The 25,360-nt window shown below is 36.0% G+C and overlaps 1 long non-coding RNA gene across 3 annotated transcripts in view; it reads left to right on the top strand.

Annotated features, from left to right (window-relative positions):
- The window catches only part of LOC129059148 (uncharacterized), a 370,307-nt gene extending 347,345 nt beyond the window's left edge, over window positions 1–22,962 (top strand). The window contains exons 6-7 of one of the 3 annotated variants that reach the window (XR_010139818.1): window positions 19,172–19,424; window positions 21,948–22,962. This is a non-coding gene — a long non-coding RNA (uncharacterized LOC129059148). Of the gene's footprint in view, window positions 1–16,836; window positions 18,275–19,171; window positions 19,425–21,947 lie in introns of those variants that run through there. The other 2 variants (XR_010139819.1, XR_010139820.1) reach the window with 2 other exon arrangements.
- The last annotated feature ends 2,398 nt before the right edge of the window (window positions 22,963–25,360 follow it).

The raw sequence follows: 25,360 nt of genomic DNA, 5'->3' as shown, positions 1-25,360 counted from the left end.
TAACACCCCACTTTCAGCATTCAACAAATCTTTGAGACAGAAAATCAACAAAGAAATATTGGACTTAATCTGCACTACAGACCAAATGGATCTGATAGATATTTAGAGAAGATTTCATCCAACAGTTGTAGAATACACATTATTTTCCTCAGCACATGAATCATTCTCAAGGATAAATCGTATGTTCTGTTACAAAACAAGGCTTAAAACAGTCAAAAAGGTTGAAAAAATATCAAGCATCTTCTCCGACCACAATGGAATAAAATTAGAATCGAGTAACAAAAGGAATTTGGGAAACTCTAAAAACACGTGGTAATTAAGCAACATGCTCTCCATTGACCAGTAGGTCAAAGAAGAAATTAAGCAGGAAATTGAAAAATGTCCTGAAGCAAATGATAATGAAAACTCAAAAATACCAAAACCTACGAGATATAGCAAAAGCAGTATGAAGAGGAAAGTTTATAGCTATAAAAACCTACATCAAAAAAGCAGACAAACTTCAAATAAAAACCTAATAATACATCTTAAAGAATTAGAAAATCAAGAGCAAACCAAATCCAAAATTAATAGAAGAAAATAAATAATGGATCAAGGCAGAAATAAATGAAATTGAAATGAAGAAAACAATGAAAAGTTCCATAAAATAAAATGTTGATTTTTTTTGTAAAGTTAAACAAAATAGACAAATCTTTAGACAGACTAAGGAAAAAAGAAAGTAGATGCAAATAAATAAAATCAGAGATGAAAAAGGAGACATTACAAGTGATACTGAAGAAATTCAAATGATCATTAGTGACTACCATGAGCAGCTGTTTGCCAACAAATTGGAAAATATACAAGAAATGGACACATTCCTAGATACATACAACCTACCAAGATTGAACCAGGAAAAAAATCTAAGGCCTGAACAGACCAGTAACAAGCAGTGAGATCAAAGTTGTAATAAAAAGTCAAGTCTCTCAGTTAGAAAAGCCTGTAAACTGATTGTTTTAGTGCTGAATCCTACCAAATATTTTTAAAAGAATTAATACCAATTCTACTCCAAATACTCTGAAAAATAAAGGAGAAGAGACTATTTCCAAACTCAATGTACAAGCCCAGTATTACCTGATACCAAAACCAGATAAAGACACATCAAAAAAAAGAAAACGACAGGGCAGTATCTCTGATGAATATTGATGCAAAAATCCTCAACAAATACTAACAAATTGAATTCAACAAGACATGAAAATATTATACTTCATGACAAACAGGATCTATCCCTGGGATGCAAGGATGGTTTACCATATGCAAATCAATCAATGTAATGCATCACATCAACGGAATGAAGGACAAAAATTGTTATTTCAATTGCTGCTGAAAAAGCATTCGATAAAGTTCAGCATCCACTCATGATAGAAAAAAACCCTCAAAAAATTGGGTATAGAAGAAACGTACCTCAACATCATGAAAGCCATACACGAGAGACCCACAGCTAGTATCATATTGACTGGGGAAAAACTGAAAGTCTTTCCTCTAAAATCTGGAACACCACAAGGATGCCCACTTTTACCACTGTTATTTAACATAGTACTAGAAATCCTAGCTAGAGCAATCAGACAAGAGAAATAAAGGACATCAAAATTGGAAAGGAAAAAATCAAATTATCTGTGTTTGCAGATGATAAGATTTTATATTTGGAAAAACCTAAAGACTCCACAAAAACAACAATTACAACTGCTAAACAAATTCAGTAAAGTTGCAACATACAAAATCAACATACACAAATAAGTAGCATTTCTATATGCCAACAGTTAACAATCTGAAAAAGAAATTTAAAAGGTAATCTCATTTACATAGCCACACATAAAATTAAATACTCAGGAATTAATGGAAGAAATGAAGGATCTCTATAATAAAAACTATAAAATAATGATGAAAGAAATTGAAGACACCAAAAAATAGAAAGATATTTCATGTTTATTGATTGGAAGAGTTAATATTGTTAAAATGCTTATATTATCCAAAATAAACTACAGATACAATGCAATTCCTATCAATATCCCAATAACATCCTTCACAGAATTTGAGAAAACAATCCTAAAATTTATATGGAACCACAAAAGATCCAGAAAAATCAAAGCTATCTGAAGTAAAAATAACAAAACTGGAGGGATCACATTATCTGACTTCAAATTATACTACAGAGTTATAGTAACCAAAACAGCATGATCCTGGCATAAAAACAGACATGTAGACCAATGGAACACAGTAGAGAACCCAGTAATAAACCCACACACCTTGAGTGAGCTCATTTTTGACAAAAGTACCAAGAAGATACACTGGGGAAGACAGTCTCTTTAATAAGTAGTGCTGAGAAAACTGGATATCCATATGCAGAATCTCTCACCATACATAAAAATCAAATAAAAATGGACTAAAGACATAAATTTAAGGCCTCAAACTATCAAACTGCTACAAGAAAACATTTAGGAAAATCTCCAGGACTTTGGTCTGGGCAAAGATTTCTTGAATAATACCTTGCAAGAACAGGCAACCAATGTAAAAATAGACAAATGGGATCACATTTAGTTAAAAACTTCTGCACAGCAAAGGAAACAATCAACAAAGTGAGGAGACAACCCACAGAATTGAAGAAAATATTTGCACCTGCCCATCTGGCAAGGGATTAATAACAAGAATATTTAAGGAGCTCAGACACCTCTATAGGAAATAATCTAATAATCCTATTTAAAAATGGGCAAACATTTGAATAGACATTTCTGAAAAGAAGACATACAAAAAGCAAACAGGCATATGAAAAGATGTTCTCAACATCATTGATTATGAGAGAAATGCAAATCAAAACTATAATGGGATATCAAGTCACTTTAGTTAAAATGGCTTATATCCAAAGGACAGGCAATAACATTCAAATTCTGGAGAAGATGTGGAGGAAAGGTTTACCTCTACAAATTGTTGGTGGGGATGTAAATTAGTACAACCACTATGGAGAACAGTTTGGAGATTCCTCAAAAAACTAAAAATAGAGCAACTGTATGATCCGGCAATCCCACTGCTGGGCATATACACAAAAGAAAGGAAATCAGTATATTGAAGAGATATCTGGACTCCTGTGTTAGTTGCAGCACTGTTCATAATAGCTAAGATTTGGAAACAACCTATGTGTTCATCAACAGATGAATGGATAAAGAAAATGTGTTATGTATACACAATAGAGTATGATTCAGCCATAAAAAAGAATGAGATCTTGTCAATTGCAACAACATGGATGGAACTGGAGGTCATTATGTTAAGTGAAATAAGCCAGGTAAGAGAGACAAAGATCACTTGTTCTCACTTGTTTGTAAGAACTAAAAATGAAAAGAATTGAACTCATGGTGATAGTAGAAGGATGGTTACCAGAGGCCGGGAAGGATAGTTGGGGGTGGAGGGATGATTAATGGGTACCAAAAAATATTTAGAATGAATAAGACCTACTACTTGATAGCACAACAAGGAGACTATAGTCAATAGTAATTTAATTGCACATTTAAAATAGCTGAAACAGGGAGGAGCCAAGATGGCCGAATAGGAACAGCTCCGGTCTACAGCTCCCAGCGCGAGCGATGCAGAAGACGGGTGATTTCTGCATTTCCATCTGAGGTACCATGTTCATCTCACTAGGGAGTGCCAGACAGTGGGCACAGGTCAGTGGGTGAGTGCACCATGTGCCAGCTGAAGCAGGGGCGAGGCATTGCCTCACTCGGGAAGCGCAAGGGGTCAGGGAGTTCCCTTTCCAGGGGTGACAGACGGCACCTGGAAAATCGGGACACTCCCACCCGAATACTGTGCTTTTCCGACGGGCTTAGGAAACGGTGCCCCAGGAGAGTATAGCCCGCACCTGGCTCAGAGGGTCCTACGCCCACGGAGTCTCGCTGATTGCTAGCACAGCAGTCTGAGATCAAACAGCAAGTCGGCAGCGAGGCTGGGGGAGGGGTGCCCGCCATTGCCCAGGCTCGCTTAGGTAAACAAAGCAGCCTGGAAGCTTGAACTGGGTGGAGCCCACCACAGCTCAAGGAGGCCTGCCTGCCTCTGTAGGCTCCACCTCTGGGGGCAGGGCACAGACAAACAAGAAGACAGCAGTAACCTCTGCAGACTTAAATGTCCCTGTCTGACAGCTTTGAGGAGAGCAGTGGTTCTCCCAGCATGCAGCTGGAGATCTGAGAACAGGCTGACTGCCTCCTCAAGTGGGTCCCTGACCCCTGACCCCCAAGCAGCCTAACTGGGAGGCACCCCCAAGCAGGGGCAGACTGACACCTCACACGGCTGGCTGGGTACTCCAACAGACCTGCAGCTGAGGGTCCTGTCTGTTAGAAGGAAAACTAATAAAAAGGACATCCACACCAAAAACCCATCTGTACATCACCATCATCAAAGACCAAAAGTAGATAAAACCACAAAGATGGGGAAAAAACAGAGCAGAAAAACTGGAAACTCTAAAAAGCAGAGTACCTCTCCTCCTTGAAAGGAACGCAGTTCCTCACCAGCAACGGAACAAAGCTGGACGGAGAATGACTTTGACGAGCTGAGAGAAGAAGGCTTCAGATGATCAAATTACTCTGAGCTACGGGAGGATATTCAAACCAAAGGCAAAGAAGTTGAAAACTTTGAAAAAAATTTAGAAGAATGTATAACTAGAATAACCAACACAGAGAAGTGCTTAAAGGAGCTGATGGAGCTGAAAACCAAGGCTTGAGAATTACGTGAAGAATGCAGAAGCCTTAGGAGCCGATGCGATCAAATGGAAGAAAGGGTATCAGCCCTGGAAGATGAAATGAATGAAATGAAGCGAGAAGGGAAGTTTAGAGAAAAAAGAATAAAAAGAAACAAGCAAAGCCTCCAAGAAATGTGGGACTATGTGAAAAAACCAAATCTACATCTGATTGGTGTACCTGAAAGTGACGGGGAGAATGGAAACAAGTTGGAAAACACTCTGCAGGATATTATCCAGGAGAACTTCCCCAATCTAGCAAGGCAGGCCAACATTCAGATTCAGGAAATACAGAGAATGCCACAAAGATACTCCTCGAGAAGAGCAACTCCAAGACACATAATTGTCAGATTCACCAAAGTTGAAATGAAGGAAAAAATGTTAAGGGCAGCCAGAGAGAAAGGTGGGGTTACCATCAAAGGGAAGCCCATCAGACTAACAGCGGATCTCTCGGCAGAAACCCTACAAGCCAGAAGAGAGTGCGGGTCAATATTCAACATTCTTAAAGAAAAGAATTTTCAACCCAGAATTTCATATCCTGCCAAACTAAGCTTCATAAGTGAAGGAGAAATAAAATACTTTACAGACAAGCAAATGCTGAGAGATTTTGTCACCACCAGGCCTGCCCTAAAAGAGCTCCTGAAGGAAGCGCTAAACATGGAAAGGCACAACCGGTACCAGCCACTGCAAAATCATACCGAAATGTAAAGGCCATCAAGACTAGGAAGAGACTGCATCAACTAATGAGCAAAATAACCAGCTAACATCATAATGACAGGATCAAATTCACACATAACAATATTAACTTTAAATGTAAATGGACTAAATGCTCCAATTAAAAGACACACACTGGCAAATTGGATAAAGACTCAAGACCCATCAGTGTGCTGTATTCAGGAAACCCATCTCATGTGCAGAGACACACATAGGCTCAGAATAAAAGGATGGAGGAAGATCTACCAAGCAAATGGAAAACAAAAAAAGGCAGGGGTTGCAATCCTAGTCTCTGATAAAACAGACTTTAAACCAACAAAGATCAAAAGAGACAAAGAAGGCCATTACATAATGGTAAAGGGATTAATTCAAAAAGAAGAGCTAACTATCCTAAATATATATGCACCCAATACAGGAGCACCCAGATTCATAAAGCAAGTCCTGAGTGACTACAAAGAGACTTAGACTCCCACACATTAATAATGGGAGACTTTAACACCCCACTGTCAAATTAGACAGATCAATGAGACAGAAAGTCAACAAGGATACCCAGGGATTGAACTCAGCTCTGCACCAAGTGGACCTAATAGACATCTACAGAACTCTCCACCCCAAATCAACAGAATATACATTTTTTTCAGCACCACACCACACCTATTCCAAAATTGACCATATACTTGGAAGTAAAGCTCTCCTCAATAAATGTAAAAGAACAGAAATTATAACAAACTATCTCTCAGATCACAGTGCAATCAAGCTAGAACTCAGGATTAAGAATCTCACTCAAAACCACTCAACTACATGGAAACTGAACAACCTGCTCCTGAATGACTACTGGGTACATAATGAAATGAAGGCAGAAATAAAGATGTTCTTTGAAACCAACAAGAACCAAGACACAACATACCAGAATCTCTGGGATGCATTCAAAGCAGTGTGTAGAGGGAAATTTATAGCACTAAATGCCCACAAGAGAAAGCAGGAAAGATCCAAAATTGACACCCTAACATCACAATTAAAAGAACTAGAAAAGCAAGAGCAAACACATTCAAAAGCTAGCAGAAGACAAGAAATAACTAAAATCAGAGCAGAACTGAAGGAAATAGAGACACAAAAAACCCTTCAAAAAAATAAATGAATCCAGGAGGTGGTTTTTTGAAAGGATCAACAAAATTGATAGACCACTAGCAAGATTAATGAAGAAAAAAAGAGAGAAGAATCAAATACATGCAATAAAAAATGATAAAGGGGATATTACCACCGATCCTACAGAAATACAAACTACCATCAGAGAATATTACAAACACCTCTACGCAAATAAACTAGAAAATCTAGAAGAAATGGATAAATTCCTCAACACATACACCCTCCCAAGACTAAACCAGGAAGAACTTGAATCTCTGAATAGACCAATAACAGGAGCTGAAATTGTGGCAATAATCAATAGCTTACCAACCAAAAAAAGTCCAGGACCAGATGGGTTCACAGCCGAATTCTACCAGAGGTACAAGGAGGAGCTGGTACCATTTCTTCTGAAACTATTCCAATCAATAGAAAAAGAGGGAATCCTCCCTAACTCATTTTATGAGGCCAGCATCATCCTGATACCAAAGCCTGGCAGAGACACAACAAAAAAAGAGAATTTTAGACCAATATCCTTGATGAACATTGATGCAAAAATCCTCAATAAAATACTGGCAAACAGAATCCAGCAGCACATCAAAAAGCTTATCCACCGTGATCAAGTGGGCTTCATCCCTGGGATGCAAGGCTGGTTCAATATACGCAAATCAATAAATGTAATCCAGCATGTAAACAGAAGCAAAGACAAAAACCACATGATTATCTCAATAGATGCAGAAAAGGCCTTTGACAAAATTCAACAACTCTTCATGCTAAAAACTCTCAATAAATTAGGTATTGATGGGTCGTATCTCAAAATAATAAGAGCTATTTATGACAAACCCACAGCCAATATCATACTGAATGTGCAAAAACTGGAAACATTCCCTTTGAAAACTGGCACAAGACAGGGATGCCCTCTCTCACCACTTCTATTCAACATAGTATTGGAAGTTCTGGCCAGGGCAATTAGGCAAGAGAAGGAAATCAAGGGTATTCAATTAGGAAAAGAGGAAGTCAAATTGTCCCTGTTTGCAGATGACATGATAGTATATCTAGAAAACCCCATTGTCTCAGCCCAAAATCTCCTTAAGCTGATAAGCAACTTCAGCAAAGTCTCAGGATACAAAATCAATGTACAAAAATCACAAGCATTCTTATACATCAATAACAGACAGACAGAGAGCCAAATCATGAGTGAACTCCCATTCACAATTGCTTCAAAGAGAATAAAATACCTAGGAATCCAACTTACTAGGGATGTGAAGGACCTCTTCAAGGAGAACTACAAACCACTGCTCAATGAAATAAAAGAGGATACAAACAAATGGAAGAACATTCCATGCTCATGGGTAGGAAGAATCAATATCATGAAAATGGCCATCCTTCCCAAGGTAATTTACAGATTCAATGCCATCCCCATCAAGTTACCAATGACTTTCTTCACAGAATTGGAAAAAACTACTTTAAAGTTCATATGGAACCAAAAAAGAGCCCGCATCACCAAGTCAATCCTAAGCCAAAAGAACAAAGCTGGAGGCATCACACTACCTGACTTCAAACTATACTACAAGGCTACAGTAACCAAAACAGCATGGTACTGGTACCAAAACAGAGATATAGATCAATGGAACAGAACAGAGCCCTCAGAAATAATGCCACATATCTACAACTATCTGATATTTGACAAACCTGAGAAAAACAAGAAATGGGGAAAGGATTCCCTATTTAATAAATGGTGCTGGGAAAACTGGCTAGCCATATGTAGAAAGCTGAAACTGGATCCCTTCCTTTCACCTTATACAAAAATCAATTCAAGATGGATTAAAGACTTAAATGTTAGACCTAAAACCATAAAAACCCTAGAAGAAAACCTAGGCATTACCATTCAGGACATAGGCATGGGCAAGGACTTCATGTCTAAAACACCAAAAGCAATGGCAACAAAAGCCAAAATTGACAAATGGGATCTAATTAAACTAAAGAGCTTCTGCACAGCAAAGGAAACTACCATCAGAGTGAACAGGCAACCTACAAAATGGGAGAAAATTTTCGCAACCTACTCATCTGACAAAGGGCTAATATCCAGAATCTACAATGAACTCCAACAAATTTACAAGAAAAAAACAAACAACCCCATCAAAAAGTGGACGAAGGACATGAACAGACACTTCTCAAAAGAAGACATTTATGCAGCCAAAAAACACATGAAAAAATGCTCACCATCACTGGCCATCAGAGAAATGCAAATCAAAACCACAATGAGATACCATCTCACACCAGTTAGAATGGCAATCATTAAAAAGTCAGGAAACAACAGGTGCTGGAGAGGATGTGGAGAAATAGGAACACTTTTACACTGTTGGTGGGACTGTAAACTAGTTCAACCCTTGTGGAAGTCAGTGTGGCGATTTCTCAGGGATCTAGAACTAGAAATTCCATTTGACCCAGCCATCCCATTACTGGGTATATACCCAAAGGACTATAAATCATGCTGCTATAAAGACACATGCACACATATGTTTATTGCAGCATTATTCACAACAGCAAAGACTTGGAACCAACCCAAATGTCCAACAATGATAGACTGGATTAAGAAAATGTGGCACATATACACCATGGAATACTATGCAGCCATAAAAAATGATGAGTCCATGTCCTTTGTAGGGACATGGATGAAATTGGAAATCATCATTCTCAGTAAACTATCGCAAGAACAAAAAACCAAACACTGCATATTCTCACTCATAGGTGGGAATTGAACAATGAGAACACATGGACACAGGAAGGGGAACATCACACTTCGGGGACTGTTGTGGGGTGGGGGGAGGGGGGAGGGATAGCATTGGGAGATATACCTAATGCTAGATGACGAGTTGGTGGGTGCAGCGCACCAGCATGGCACATGTATACATACGTAACTTACCTGCACGTTGCGCACATGTACCGTAGAGCCTAAAGTATAATAATAATAATAATAATAATAATAATAAAGAAAAAAACATAAAAAGAGAAACAACATTAAAATGTACTCTATTCATAAAAAAATAAAAATAAAAAATAAAATAAAATAAAATAAAATAGCTGAAACAGTATAATCGTGTTTTTTTGTAACGCAAAGGATACATGCTTGAGGGCAATGGATACCCCATTATTCCTGATGTGATTATTATGCATTGCATGCCTCTACCAAAACTCCTTGTGTACCCCATAAATATATAGTACTGTGTACCCACAAAAATTGAAAATAAAAAAATTTAAAAGTCCATGATTGCAATAACGTATTACCAAATTTGTTAAGCAGTAATTACCAAAAGAAAAAAGATAATAGATGGAAAAATGAAGTGTCTTTTATTTACCTTTTCATTTATGATAGACTTAAATGAACAACAAATAGCCTAATTAGTAAGGTCTATCTTAATAAATATTACAACCTTAGAATATGTAGCTTATTTTCAACAGTCCATAGGCATGGTAATTGACCCTATAAGTAACAATGAAAACTTAAATGGGTTATATAAAGCAACAATATGCAATAAACCATGTTCTGATTACAGTGCCACAACTCTAGGACTCACAATTATTATTATTAAAATTCTTTCCATTGCAGTATTTAAGCTGTCACTTAGAAAATGCTTGTGCCCAAGAACATGTGAAATGAGGCTTGATTCTCCCTAAGCTTCTGCATATTTAAAACTTGTCATATACTTATCTTTTTTATGAGAGCATTTAAAATGTACTCTACATTGTCACCTATCAAGGTCCCTATCAAAGGGTTCAGTCAATAAATAAGGAAATAGCATCCTTCTTCCTGGCCCAAGAACAAATATAAACTAAAACTAATTTAAAAAAATAAAATTTTGCACAGTATAATATCTTGGTTGCATCTAAGGTGATCCTCAAAAGAAAATTTGTAGTTGTAATATATTTATAAATAGCAAAGTCTAAACTAAATAGATTAGGCATTTTATAAAAATTATAGAATAAAAATTATAAGGCAGAAAATGTAAGTGATAATGAAACCGGTGATCCAGGAAGAAGGAGCCTATTTCCTTATTTATTGACTGAACCCCTTGATAGGGACCTTGATAGGTGACAATGTAGAGTACATTTTAAATGCTCTCATAAAAAAGATAAGTATATGACAAGTTTTAAATATGCAGAAGCTTAGGGAGAATCAAGCCTCATTTCACATGTAAAGCACTAGAAAAACAACAGGACTCCGTATGTTAATTTATGTGTAGGCAGAAAAAGGCATAGATTGCCTTGCAGCTTTTCCCTGAGTGGCAGAGATCTTCCATACCTCAGAAGATAATATCTCTGAATTCCTACTTTGCTTTGTGAAAACAGAAACAAAACTTATAGGCACTTGCAAAACAATCTTATTGTAAAAATTCTTTATTGCAGCTTATGATTATTTTCCCAAAGTTTTATAGGTATTTCACCCACACTTGTTCAACAGCAGTTATTTGCCACAATGTAATCTTCCAATGCACTCTATTTCAGTTTAATAAAAACAAATTTCCCCATCTTATTGTACTTATATTCCATGGATTTAAGTGGCATTAAATTAAATATGTAATTACAATAAAATACAACTAGCCTAGAAACATCTGAGGACAATCATGATGGACTCTGAGTAGTCAGGCTTCATGGAGCAGAATGTGCAAAAGTATTAAGGAGTAAGATACTTCATCTAGAGTTCAGATCATGAGCAGATATTTGTATGTCTAACAGAGCAAATGAAGAAAAGAAAGCCTTGTAATTTGGCAAGATGATAAATAGAAATTCACTTGAGAGTTTAAATCATTATAATGCAGTGTAGTAGCTTCCTACCCCTTTAAGAGGCTGCTGAATTAATTTGGATAAAATAAGTATTTTGTTACTAGGAGTTATAATCCATACTTAAGCTTTCAAGATCATTAGATACAGACCAGTAGATACAAACCAGTACATTGAAAGCTAAAGTATGGATTATAACTCCTAGTAAGAAATACTTATTTTACTCCTAGTAAGAAATACTTATTTACCCCTAGTAGGAAATATTTATTTTATCCACATATAAGTATGTATCAGTAGATGACCAGGTTGGTCATCTGAACAACAGAGACAGAAAATGATGTCAGATTTCTTCAATTTATCCAAGAATGGTACATAAATAGTCCAATCAAGGGGAACAGAATAAAAGTTAATTCGAATATAATGGATACTTTAGGACATTATGGCTTAATTTTCTAGTGAAACTTGGTAGAGAAAGGAACTATTTAAATATCATACTCTCAGCTCTACTTTTTATCAACGCTTGGTAACATGAAGCATTGGAAGACTGTCCCATTTAGTGTATTCTTTAAGACAATTTTCTGAAGAACTTATGCCCTTTAAATTGGAGCATATTGAACTAAATTTCAACAAAGTTTTGAACAGTATTTCAAACTAATATATTTACAAGGAGTCAAAGAGATTATCAAAAACGTTATTGGATTTCTGATACAAATTTACATATACACTTACCTTGCTTTATTGTGCTTTGCTTTATTCTGCTTTATAGATCTAGTATTTGTTAAAAATTGAAGGTTTATAGCACTCTGCATCTATCCAGTCTATTGGCACCATTTTTCCCGTAGCATGTGCTCATTTTGTGTCTCTGTGTCACATTTTGGTTATTCTCAACAATATTTTAATTTTCTGTTCATTATTAATGTGTCTGATTTGGAGGCCTGTGATCAGTGATCTTTGATGTTACTAGTGTAATTCTTTTAGGGTGCTAGGCACTGGTGCCCATAGAAATGGCAGACTTAAGCAAGAAATATTGCCTGTGTTCTAACTGCTCCACCGACAGGCAGTTCTCCTGTACTTCATCCTTTCCTAGACCTCTATTCCCTGAGACACAACAATATTGAAATTAGGCCAGTTACTTACCCTACAATAGCCTCTATGTGTTCAGTGAAAGGAAAATTAGCACATCTCTTATTTTAATTCAAAATCTAGAAATGTAATCATTAATCTTAAATGTAATCACTAAGCTTAATAGCTTAGTGAGAAAAATCATGTCAAAAGCTGAGATAGGCCAGAACCTAAGCCTCTTGCACCAGTTAGTCAAGTTGTGAATGCAAAGGAAAATTCCTGAAGGAGATCAAAATTGTTACTCCAGTGAACATATGAATGATAAGAAGGCTAAAATGCCTTACTGCCAACATGGAGGAAGTTTTAGTGGTCTAGATAGAAGATAAAGCCAGCTATAACATTCCCTTGGACCAAGGCCTAATCCAGAGCAAGGTCCTTTCTCTCTTCAATTCTGTGAAGGCTGAGAGAGGAGAGAAAGCTGCAGAAGAAATGCTTGATGCAAACAGAGATTCAGTCATGAGGTTTAAAGAAAAAAGTTGTCTTTTTAACATAAAAGGTCAAGGTGATGCAGCAAATGCTGATTCAGAAGCTGCAACAAGTAATCCAAAAGATCTGACTAAAATAATTGATGAGAGTGGTTACACTAAACAAAAGATTTTCAGTGTGGACAAAACAACCTTCTATTGGAAAAAATATCATCTAGGACTTTAATGGCCAGAGAGAAGTCAATACCCAGCCTCAAAACTTCTTCAAAGGACAGATGGACTTTCATGTTAGAGGCTAATGCAGGTGGTGATTTTAAGTTGAAGCCAATGCTCATTTATCATTCTAAAGATCTTACGGCCCTTAAGAATTATGCTAAATCAACTTTGCCTGTTTTCTATAAATGCAACAAAAAACCTTGGATGACAGCACATTTATTATATTTACAGAATGGTTTACTGGATATTTTAAGCCCCATGTTGAGACCTACTGCTCAGACAGATATTCCTTTCAAAATATTACTGCCCATTGACAATGCACTTGGTCACCCAACGACTCTGATAGAGATATACAAGGAATTTATGTTGTTTTCATGCATTTATTCATTCTGTAGCCCATGGATCAATTTTGATTTTCATTTCTTACTGTTCAGGAAATACATTTTGTAAGGCTATAGCAGTCATAGGTAATGATTTCTCCAATGGATCTGAGCAAAGTAAATTAAAAGTCTTCTGGAAAGGCTTCACCGTTCTAGATATCATTAAGAACCCCTGTTTTTTGCTTTTTTTTTTTTTGGAGGAGCACAAAATATCAACATTAACAGCAGTTTAATAACAGGAGTATAAAGGAAGTTGATTTCAACCCTCATAAATGACTTTGAGGGGCCCAAGACTTCAGTGGAGGAAGTTACTGCAGTTGTGGTGGAAATAATAAAAGAATGAGAATTAGAAGTAGAGTCTGAAGATGCTTTGTTGCAATCTCATGATAAAACTTGAATGTATGAGGAGTCGCTTACTGATGAGTAAAAAAATTGGTTTCTGCAGATGGGACCTACTCCTGGTAAAGATGCTGCAAGGATTGTTGAAATTAGAAAAAGGTTTAAAATAGTATAGAAACATAGTTGATAAAGCAGTGGCAGAGTCTGAGAGGATAAACTCCGGTTTTTAAAAAAGTTCTAATATGATTAAAATGCTATCAAACAGCATCACATGCTACAGAGAAAACTTTTATAAAAGGGAGAGTCAATTGATAAGATAAATTTCATTGTTGTCTTACTTTAAGAAGTTGCCACAGCCATCTCAACCTTTAGCGACACTACCATCCTGATCTCAGCAGTCATCCACAAGGCAGGACCCTCCACCAGCACAAAGATTACAAATCACTAAAGGCTTAGTTAACTGTTAGCATTTTTTAGCAATAAGGCAATTTAAAAATTTTTAAATTAAGGTGTGTACTATTGAACACTTAACAAACTATAGTATAATATAAACATAATTTTTATATGCACTGGGAATTCAGAAATTTGTGTGACTTGCTTTATCGAGGTATCCACTTTATCGAGGTGATCTGGAGCCAAGCTCAAAATTTCTTTGCGTTATCCCTGTATTGTTTATTTCTAGTAAAACTATGATTTGCAGACAAATTAAGACATAAAAAAGGGGAATCATGGCTCCCTGGTATTATATTTGTAGCATGCACCCACACCTACACACCTACACCAACACCCACACCCCTCTCACACACTGTGAAATACGTTAAGCATCTCTAATCTGAAATCTAAAATTCAAAATACTCCAAATTCCTAAACGTTTTGAGCACTGACATGACACCAGAAATAAATGAAGGTGCACAACTGTTTATTTAGTGTCTGCAAGGGAAAAAAGACCCTTCCTGCCTCTTCAGCTGCCACATATCTTTTCTGAGCATGCTTAGATTCCCCTACCCAATCATGCCCACAAGGTTAATAAAATGGCACAAGGGCAGGCTGGATGCACCAGTGGCAACTTTATGCAAAAGTAGTTGTATAAAATTACCTTGAGGTTATGTGTATGAGCTGTATATGAAACATAAGTGAAATTTGTGTTGACTTGAGTCCCATCCCCATGATGGGATAGATATATGCAGATATTCTAAAATCTGAAAACCTCCAAAATCCAGGAAATTTGGTTTCAGCTATTTGAGATAAGGTGAACTAAACCTGTATGAGTTAACAGAAACTAAACTGAAATCATTATCTGGGCAGGTGGCTCAAGTTTTATTAAACAAGGGGCTGGGGCAAGGTTGGGGGTATATATATATATATATACATTTTTTTTTTATAAACTTACAAGGTGATACTGATACTGCCTTTCCCCATCTTTCTTGAGATATCTGGAGACACTTGAAGCTATGTATTATAGGCTCTTTGTTCTCTGTTACAAAATATAGAAGGAACTATTTCAATATTACCGTTATTATTTTAGATTTGATTACAAGGAAATACTTATTTTCAGAAATCTTAGCAAAAATCATGACTTCTTGTCTTTAGTTCTAAAGAAACTGTCACATTTTAGAATGTATTAGGATGTTAATATCCCTCTTTTTCTCTCAGATATGTAATCAAATAGGCCACAAAACCATTTTTACAATAACACCTTTCTTGATGACATTCAACCTTAGAGTAACAGTGCATTTTAAAATTGGTATTCAACGTTAAGATAGTATCAAGCACGGGGTTTTCTTGGCATTCGCAGCACATTAATATACGATTTCATACCTTTTTTGTACATTCTTTGGACACAGAAAATGCTCAAATTGAGTTTTCTTTAAATGATCATTGACTTCTTTTAGATATATCTTATATATTAGCAAATTCTACTATTATTAAAAATGTGAAATAAAATGTATTATTTGTTTATATTCTGATGTAAATGTTCCTATAGATCAAATAATTATTATATCTCTGTCCAGAGATTTATGTCATCATTACACAGTGAATATTTATTATCTTGATGCTGTTATATGTGCAGCAGAGATTACTTATCTTTATACTTATGATCTTATAATTTAATTAAAAAATCTAGAATATGGTTGTATACAATTCTGTAAAAGCCTAGCCACATTTTCCCACAAAATGTTAAACACTAAAAGAATTATCTGTGTTAGATATTAACAAATGACATCACAAAAGAAAGTGGAGAGTGGCAGAATATGCCACCCCGTAATAGGCTACTGAGTCCTAAGTATTATTTTGGGCTAAAGGAACTTGAAAAACAGCAAATGCAAGAAAGGCATTCTAATCTTCTTTTCTCCCTGAAAACAAGAGATAAAAAGGCCTCCATGAAAGAATGTCTGAGCTGTACCAGCTGAAAAGAAACATTCTTCAATGGAGAGTCATAACTGAGAGAATATGTAAAAACAGACATTGGTAAAATAACTGTTATTTTCCTTCAGCCTCCCCATATAATTTATTTACTTTTCCACAATTGCCTCTCTTCGTTCAACCTAATACAAAAAAAGATGAGTCTTGCCACTTCTTTGAGTCTTCATTTTCTTATGCGTGCTCCTGTGTCATGTAAAATTTACATTAAATTTGTATGCTTTTCTTCTGTTAATCTGTTTTATGTCTATGTAATTCTCAGGCCCATGCAGGACCCTAAAAGAGTAGAGGTAAAGTTTTGTCTCCCTTACACAAGCTTAATTGCTAAATTAGTGTTGCAGACAAGTCACTTCAGACACTTTTTGAATTGAATAAACAAATGTTAAATTGAAAGAACCAGAACTCAGTAATGAAGTAAGCTGGAAAGGCCACACAGATTAAGTAAGATTGTACTTGGATATTCAAGTCAGTATGAAATTCAAATAATCAAGAGAGGAGAAAATCATTCAGGAACAGGAAAGAGCAAGAATGAATTTTTTTTTCTTTTTTTTTTTTTCTTTAGAGGAGAAGAATGACGCCTGAGGTGACTTGTTGGAACTGTTTGTAAAGCACATTTGGAGCCAGGTTATATAGGTCTTTGATTTCCAGGCTGAGGAAGTTGAAATCAATCCAGGAAAAAATAAAATAAGAGATCATGAGTCACAATACCTGAAATTTGTTGAGTGTTTACTCAGTTTCTAGTAGTAAGTGCTTAATATATGTCTATAAGTTTCTGTAATGAGAATATACAGAAAAATAAGCAACTTTTTCCATATATGCAGCTAGTGTCACATCTAAGAACTGAGCGCAGTCAGGTTGACTTTACAGCCTGACCTCATGATAAAAGGCATTTTTTAATGGAGAATATATTAATTCTTATTGCTATATATTATTGGGTTGAACAACACAAATTTCCTTAGAGTTGTGGAGTTTAGAAGTCAGAAATTGGTTGCATGGCTAGAATGGAGGTTTAAGCAGGGCTGTGTTCCCTGAAGACACTTTAGGAGAACTTCATTTTCCTTTGAATTTTTAGCTTCCAGAGGACTACTGCATTCCTTGATTCAGGGTCTCTTCCTCCATCTCCAACGTCAACAATGTAATATAGTCAAACAATTTTGCCCCTCTTCTTTGCCCCATCTCTGCTTGCATTCTCACATCTCTTTCTCTGACTCTGATACTTTTGCCTAAGTCTTACAAGAACCTTTGTGACTACATTGAGCCCATGTGGATAATTCAGGATCGCCTTCTCATATCAGGAGTCTTAATCATAATTGCAAGTTCCCTTTTGCCATAAAAGGGAATACATTCACAGTATTCACAGGTTTTGGGGATTAGGATGAAAACATCTTTGGGGAGCCATTATTACACTCTAGAAGGCTCTGAGCCTACCTAGAGAAAACAAATAGAAAAGAGTTGTGTTCGTCCATCTTGTGTTGCTATAATAGAATACCCGAGGCTGGGCAATTTATAAAGACAAAGGGCTTATTTAGCTCACAGTTCTGCAGTCCGGGAAATGTAAAGGGCACAGTGTTGGCATCTGCTTGGCTTCTGGTAAGGGACACATGCTAGGTCGAAACACAGTGAAGAAGATCAAGGGAAAGTGGCATGTGAAAAGGAACCAAACATGAGGAGGGACCTCACTTTGTAACAATCTGCTTTCCTGGGAACTGATCCATTTCCTTGAGAGCAAGGACTCACTAACTACTGAGAGAAGGGCACCAAGAGACCCATAAGGGAAAAGTTGATATGACCTGAACTCTTCCCAGTAGGCCCCCTCCCTTAATGAAACCAACATGGTTTCATTGACAATCAAATTTCAACATGAGTTTTGGTAGGGGGTGGTAACATGGTTTCATTGACAATCAAATTTCAACATGAGTTTTGGTAGGGGGTGGTAACATGGTTTCATTGACAATCAAATTTCAACATGAGTTTTGGTAGGGGGTGGTAACATGGTTTCATTGACAATTAAATTTCAACATGAGTTTTGGTAGGGGGTGGTAACATGGTTTCACTGACAATTAAATTTCAACATGAGTTTTGGTAGGGGGTGGTAACATGGTTTCACTGACAATCAAATTTCAACATGAGTTTTGGTAGGGGGTGGTAACATGGTTTCACTGACAATTAAATTTCAACATGAGTTTTGGTAGGGGGTGGTAACATGGTTTCACTGACAATTAAATTTCAACATGAGTTTTGGTAGGGGGTGGTAACATGGTTTCATTGACAATCAAATTTCAACATGAGTTTTGGTAGGGGGTGGTAACATGGTTTCATTGACAATTAAATTTCCACATGAGTTTTGGTAGGGGGTGGTAACATGGTTTCATTGACAATCAAATTTCCACATGAGTTTTAGTAGGGGGTGGTAACATGGTTTCATTGACAATTAAATTTCAACATGAGTTTTGGTAGGGGGTGGGGCAAACCACATCCGAACCATAGTAGTAGCATTGAGAATTTTTTCTTTAAACACTTATGTGGAGAAATGGATTAATGAATTTATTAATGGTGACTCAATTTTGATTCTGGAAATGTTATAAATATATTTTGAAATTATCATTTAAAATTATTATTTTTATAACCAACATTAATAAAAAGTGGCCATTGATTATCTTTCTTTCTTGGTTTTAGTATGAAAATTTATAAAGATTGTGCTTTGAAATAATCCAAGTAGTCATTCCTTTTTTCTTATTGCCTGAAAGAAATTGTTTAAAGCTGAAGTCAATGTTCTTTGAAGTCTTCTCAAACTTACACATAAAACTGACAGTTTGATATTTTTGGAAGAATATTTTAACTTCTTAGGAAGGGAATGGTTAAGCAACATTTCTATCGTTTATTTTCTCTGTATATAGCAATATTCCCTGGATAATTCCCTTGATGAACGAAGGAGAAAGTGGATAAAAAGAATGAAAGGAAGGACAGAAGACTGGAAAGAAAAAGGAAGATAATGAGAAAATCCTATTCTAAAATGACATTTTGCTTTTTGCCTGAAAAAAAACAATAACCAGAATTTGCTCTTGCATTTTACAGAACTAATGAAGGCAGATCTTTGGTGCCAGTCTACACTTCTTCCATAGGGTTTATAAAGCAGGATTAGAAAACCAGGTAAGGAAATGGATAACATGATTTCTTGTCCTATTCCACACCCACCTATCCATGATTCCAAGTGCCCATGAATAATTCTCCTGCACTCAGGAATTTCCTCAAGTTAAAAATAAAATACGAAAATATGTTCATGCAGATCGCCACCAGATACATCAATCCATGTTCAACAGTTAGGGTCATTTGAGTGTCTTGCCACAGAAGGAAATACAAAATGCCTTACACAGTTAAGGTGAGGATGAGATCAGAAATTGGAAAATTTCTTACAGATAGCATGAGTTCTGGGAAAGAGTACTGCTCTATATGCATGATAATTTTAATTTTGGAAGGAAGTCTTTTTGGCTTCCCCTTAAGCAAACAAAATGGTAACTGGATCAAAAAAAATTGAAAGTATTTTTTCCTTAATGCTTTTCTAATTATTTTAACTTTTATTTGAAAATAAACCTAGTCTTTACCATCATATCAATACTACGTATATACTATACAATATTTAATATATATACTATATATATATACTATATATACACACATATATGTATATATGGGAGTGATGACTAATATATATTAATTATAAATATATAATACCAATGCATTGATAAAAAATTTCATAGTTGTATTTATTTGAAACCAAAGCCCAAAAGCCTCTTGAAAAAAAAACTCTAGAATCACTTTGCAGCCATTATTTGTTTGTACAGCTGTGTGAATTTTAAAGCCCACAAGATAAAAGATTTTTTACCCAGTGAAATTCCCCATAGAATGGAAAATGTTTGAGCTGCTTGATGTGTAAGTTAATTTAGACTAACTTCTGAACACTAATTAGATCTTTAAAGCTATAAAGTAATATTGTCTTGCTTCCTGTAATTAAATTTGCTAATGAGAGTATCTGATGAAACACCTCCTACAATTGCAGATAAATTAAACCTTTGTGTGTTTTCCAACCTCTTTTTGACATTTTGATGTGATTAAGAGTATTTTTAAAGTTCAACTCTAAATTATAAGATTAAATAGCTGTTGTGTAAGCTGTTTTGTATGCATATTTCTTATTTTAGCAAACATCAACTCCAGCTCCAAAGTTTGTCATCCAAGTATAACAAACTGCCTAATAGACTTGGAACATACATAGTCCAAATTAGACTTATAAATCATAGATATCTGAGAATAATATATTTCAGATAAATGCATTAATGCTAACAAAAATATAGTAATGGAAGTAGATGAGCTTAGTTTAAATCCATATGCTGTTTTTGTCAACACATGAAATAAGTACACTTAGAAACTAGAGAAAATAAGTGTACAGGAAAGATATGACTCAAATTTGACCTGTCAGTACTTACAGCATTTAAGAAAGTAAAAAAAATGAGAGTCAACTTGACCTTGAGTTTTAGAACAATTTAATTTTAGCAGAGAGATTGATTGAAAGAATTATATTTTTTTCACAATAAGCAAATTTGAAAAAAAAAAGATGATTTTGCAGGTCAGGGTCACAGCAGGAAACAGATGGCTTACTCAATTTAAGAAAATTCAAGGAGGGTTAATTAAAGGGCTGTTTCCAAATGTGTGTCATCATTTAAGAAAACCACAAGGTTTACTGCAGTACTCTTAGCTAGTAGGAACAGAGAAGAGGTATTTACCAAGCCCTAAGAAAATAGGAAGAGAATTTTCAGAAACTTAGAAGGAGACAGTAATATAGAGAGGGCTGCCCAGAAGGACATTATGAGCTTTGATGAAGGGACAAAGCCAGTAAGAGCCAGTACTTCATGCAGGGAGCTGAGAGTGGGGAATAATAAGTAAGCTGGACTCCCTTCCCTTTTTCTCTCAAATTTCCTGTTTAGAGTCTCAGTTGGCCAAATACTCTGAAATCTAAAGAGAGAGGGGGCTTCATGCTGCTGTCAAGAGAGGTCAGACTCTCAAGGTAGAAAGCAGAGTAGAAAAAGGTGTAAAATAGATCCTTACAACTCTATATAAATGGGTAAATAAAAGTTATAGAGCATGTCAGAAAATAAGGTTTATAAAAACAGAAACAGTTTAATCTCCCAATCTTAGAATTAGCCTATGGGCAAGCACGGAAGGTTAATTATATAATAAAAGAGATTACACATTTTATAAACTTTGGATAAAGGCAAAAGTTGTATGTAAGAAAAAAAATGATGAATTAGAGAAGCAAAAAATAGATTGGATAGGGAGAATAAGGCAAAAAGGAGTCACCATATGAACACTGGAGGAATAACAAGCATTTTTGTGCATGTGAGTTTATTTTTAAGAAAACATGCAGATGTGAGTTGTATAATCAGTTTCTCACACATTCTGTCAGGGTGCTTTAGGATATCCAATTATGATATAGAGTAAGCAATTGAATATTGAAGTATGGACCTCAAAAAATGCCAGTGTTGAGATAAACATTTATGATTCTGCACTTATAAATGATTATTAAAATCATGGAAGAGGCAAAGATCACTGAAGAAAATAAATCAGAAGGAAAAAAAAGCCTTAGTAGCCTTAGTAATCAAGCCCTTTTATTTCCACCAGGTATATCTTTCTAGCATATCCTTTCCACACTGCCAAGTCCTTCTCATCTGTGCCCCGACCTCTCACACAAGTTTGACTGTGATTTAAGATGGCATGCATATTTTAGAATTTATCTTTGTGAATTGAAATGCCTAAAATGTTTACAAGCATATAGCAGGTGATCTAAATAAATATTTAACAAATGCATAAATTACTGGTTTATTGATGCTATTGTCTATTGGGGACTGCTGTATTGGAGAATAAGGAACTTAATTAGAAATTTAAGAATTCATTATATGTCAAGGATGGTTAAGACAAGCTGTTTTATCATTAGGAAAAACTTGGATACCAGTTATTGCCTCCCCTGTCTACCTTTACATTTTTGATGTTAGCTCTTAGAGAATGTAATCAAAGCAGCAGAATGCAATAGTTACAAGTAGACTAACCCATTGTCTCAAAGCCACCATACCAAGAAAAGAACTCTATTTTTTCCCAGTGCTATTTTTTTCCATTCAGCAAAGAATTCCAGTTATTTCAAGTGAAGGAGATGAGCAGAATAAACATTTAATTTATTTGTATTGACTGGTCAAGTCTGAAGGAGGTTTAATAGTTCTGAAGAACCCAAACATCCAGGCTCAGTAAACAGTCTCTTATTGCAAACTCAAGGTCTTCCTTAATGTATATCCTATCAGATTCCTCCTAAGCTACTCCCCAGCTATTCCTCCAATATTGCTTTTCTAATTTTAATTTTGAATATTGAAAGTGATTGCACAGCCATGTGTTTCTGAAGTCAAATATGCACAGTTCAGCTTTTTCTTCTTGCTCCAGGCTCCCAAAGTGTTCTTTGATTTTACACAGTCATAGAGGCAGACATGTAGGCTTGTTTTCCTTAGTTTTGACAGATATTCAGACTTTTTTTCCTTATTTTATTGATGAAAATGTACACATTGCAATTTTTAAATCCTGAAAGTATTTATACCCACAAAATCAAGTAAATCCTCTTTATAAAACCTCTTACCAAATGTAAATGTAACTCATTAAGCCTATATGCATTTCATTCATGTAGTATTCTAATACAATGGATTTTTAAAAATGTATCTTCCATGGTGAATATAAAATAGAGAGAAGCTGTGCATTCATTCCCTAATCATTCATTCATGTATTTCACAAATATTAACTGAATGCTTCCTCTATTCCAAGCACTTTTCTTGACACTGACGCTACATCAATGAATGAAACATTAAAAAATATGCTTGCCCTTAATGATCTTACATCATTCAATGAAGGGAGAGAGGAAATACACAACAAACATAATAAATCAAGCAGTTCTACAGTATGCTATCAGGTAACTAGTGCATTGATTTAAAAAGTAGAGCAGTATAAAGAGGATTAAGATTCTAGGGGTAACTGGAAGAGATAGGGATCACATTGCAATTTTAAATAGAGTAGTCAGAGATTGCCTCATTGAGAAGATGATACATAAAGACTTGGGGGAGATGATAAAGGTAACCAGGTGGATGGGCATCACAGGGAAAAATGTTACAGGCAGAGTAACTGTGAAACAGAATACTAGCACGTGATTGAGGTGTTTGACAGACAAGTAGGAAGCCAATGACAATGGCATGGAGTGGAGGAACATAAGAGAGAAAGTCAAAGAAACAGTGAGAGTCTACATGATTCCGTAAGAATTTACTCTACCCCACTGCTCCTACTGAGTAGGTTAGCAGCATCCTCCAAGGTACCTTGTAAAGATGATATCTGACTTAAATATAGCCTGGTGAAAACACTCAGAAAAATAGTCTGTTGACGGTACTAAATCTACAGTTCAGTTAAAGGAACACCCACAACAGAGATGAGAAAGAAACAATGCAAGAACTCCAGTAACTGAAATGGCCAGAGTTTGTATGTCCTCCAAATTACCACACCAGTTCTCTCCAACAAGGGTTCCTAACCAGACTGAACTGGCATAAATGACAGAAATAGCATTCAGTATGTGGATAGGAATGAAGATCATCGAGATTCAGCAGGATGGCAAAACCCAATCCAAGCAAAGGAAGAATCCCGATAAAGTGATATAGGAGCTGAAGGATGAAATAGCTGGTATAAAGAAAGACCCTAATGGGTCTGCCAGAGCTGAATAATACAAGATTTTCACAATGCAATCACAAGTATTAACAGCAGAATAAACCAAACCCGAGAAAAGAATCTTAGAACTTGAAGACTGGTTTTCTGAAATAAGACAGACAAAAATAAAGAAAAAAGAATGAAAAGGAATGAACAAAACCTTTGAGAAGTATGCAATTGTGTAAAGAGATCAAATCAACAAGTCACTGGCATCCCTGCAAGGGACAAGGAGAAAGTAAACAACTTGGAAGACATATTTCAAGATATAATTCACTAAAACTTCCCCAGCCTTGCTAGAGAGGGTAACAATCAAATTCAGGAAATACAGACAACTCCCACAACATTCTACTCAAGATCATCCCCAAGACACTTACGTAATCATCAGATTTTCCAGGGAAATTTTTGTGGACGATATCCTCAAATATATTTACCAGTTTGCTTATTGTCTCTCTTTTGCTCTCAGGAATGCCAAGGTGTCATAGATTTGGCCTCTTTACATAATCCCATATTTCTTGCAGGCTTTGTTCATTTTTCTAATCATTACTTTTTAAGAATTTCTGTCTGACTGTGTTGATTGAAAGAACTAGTCTTTGAGCTCTGTGATTCTTTCCTCAGCTTGGTCTGTTCTGCTGTTGATAATTCCAATTTTACTGTGACATTCTTCTAGAGAATTTTACAGCTTAAGAAGTTCAGTTTGGGTCTTTTTAAAAATGGCTATTTCTTCTTTCAGCTCTTGAATCATTTTACTGGATTGCTTGGCTTCCTTGGATTGAGTTTCAACTTTCTGCCTGGTCTCAGTGATCTTCCTTGGCATCCACATTCTTAATTCCATATCTGTCATTTCAGACATTACAGACTGGTTAAGAACTATTGCTGGGTATCTGTGGACTCCTTTGGAAGTCACAGGACACTCTGGCTTCTTTTATTGCCAGAGTTCTTGCCCTGATTCTTTCTCATCTGGGTGTGTTGGTGTCCTTTTCACTGTGGTATAAATTGAGCGTAGTCCATTGGCTTAATTTCTGGAAGTTTTCAGAGAACTAAGTCTCTGTACAGGGTCTTTGTTTTTGAATTCTCACTCCTGGTTTCACAATGGGAAGAATTAGCAGTGGTTTTTGGTGCTGCAGTTTGGGATGCAAACAAGTCAATGGTGCTTGAGGGCAATTGGTGGTAGATTGGCTCCTACTCAGCCATGTGGCTCCTTTGCATATCCTCGAATTTGCAGCTGTGCTCTGAGGTGCAAAGGGGAGAGAAGGACCCCCTCACTTGGTCTGCTCCTGGGCCTTGGGGGAGCCATTTCTGATCACTGGCAC

This window comes from Pongo abelii, chromosome 3 (genome assembly GCF_028885655.2).
Source record: "Pongo abelii isolate AG06213 chromosome 3, NHGRI_mPonAbe1-v2.0_pri, whole genome shotgun sequence".
Lineage (NCBI taxonomy): Eukaryota > Metazoa > Chordata > Mammalia > Primates > Hominidae > Pongo > Pongo abelii.
The sequence above is the reverse complement of the archived record's forward strand: the minus strand, read 5'-3'. Positions and strand labels throughout refer to the sequence as shown.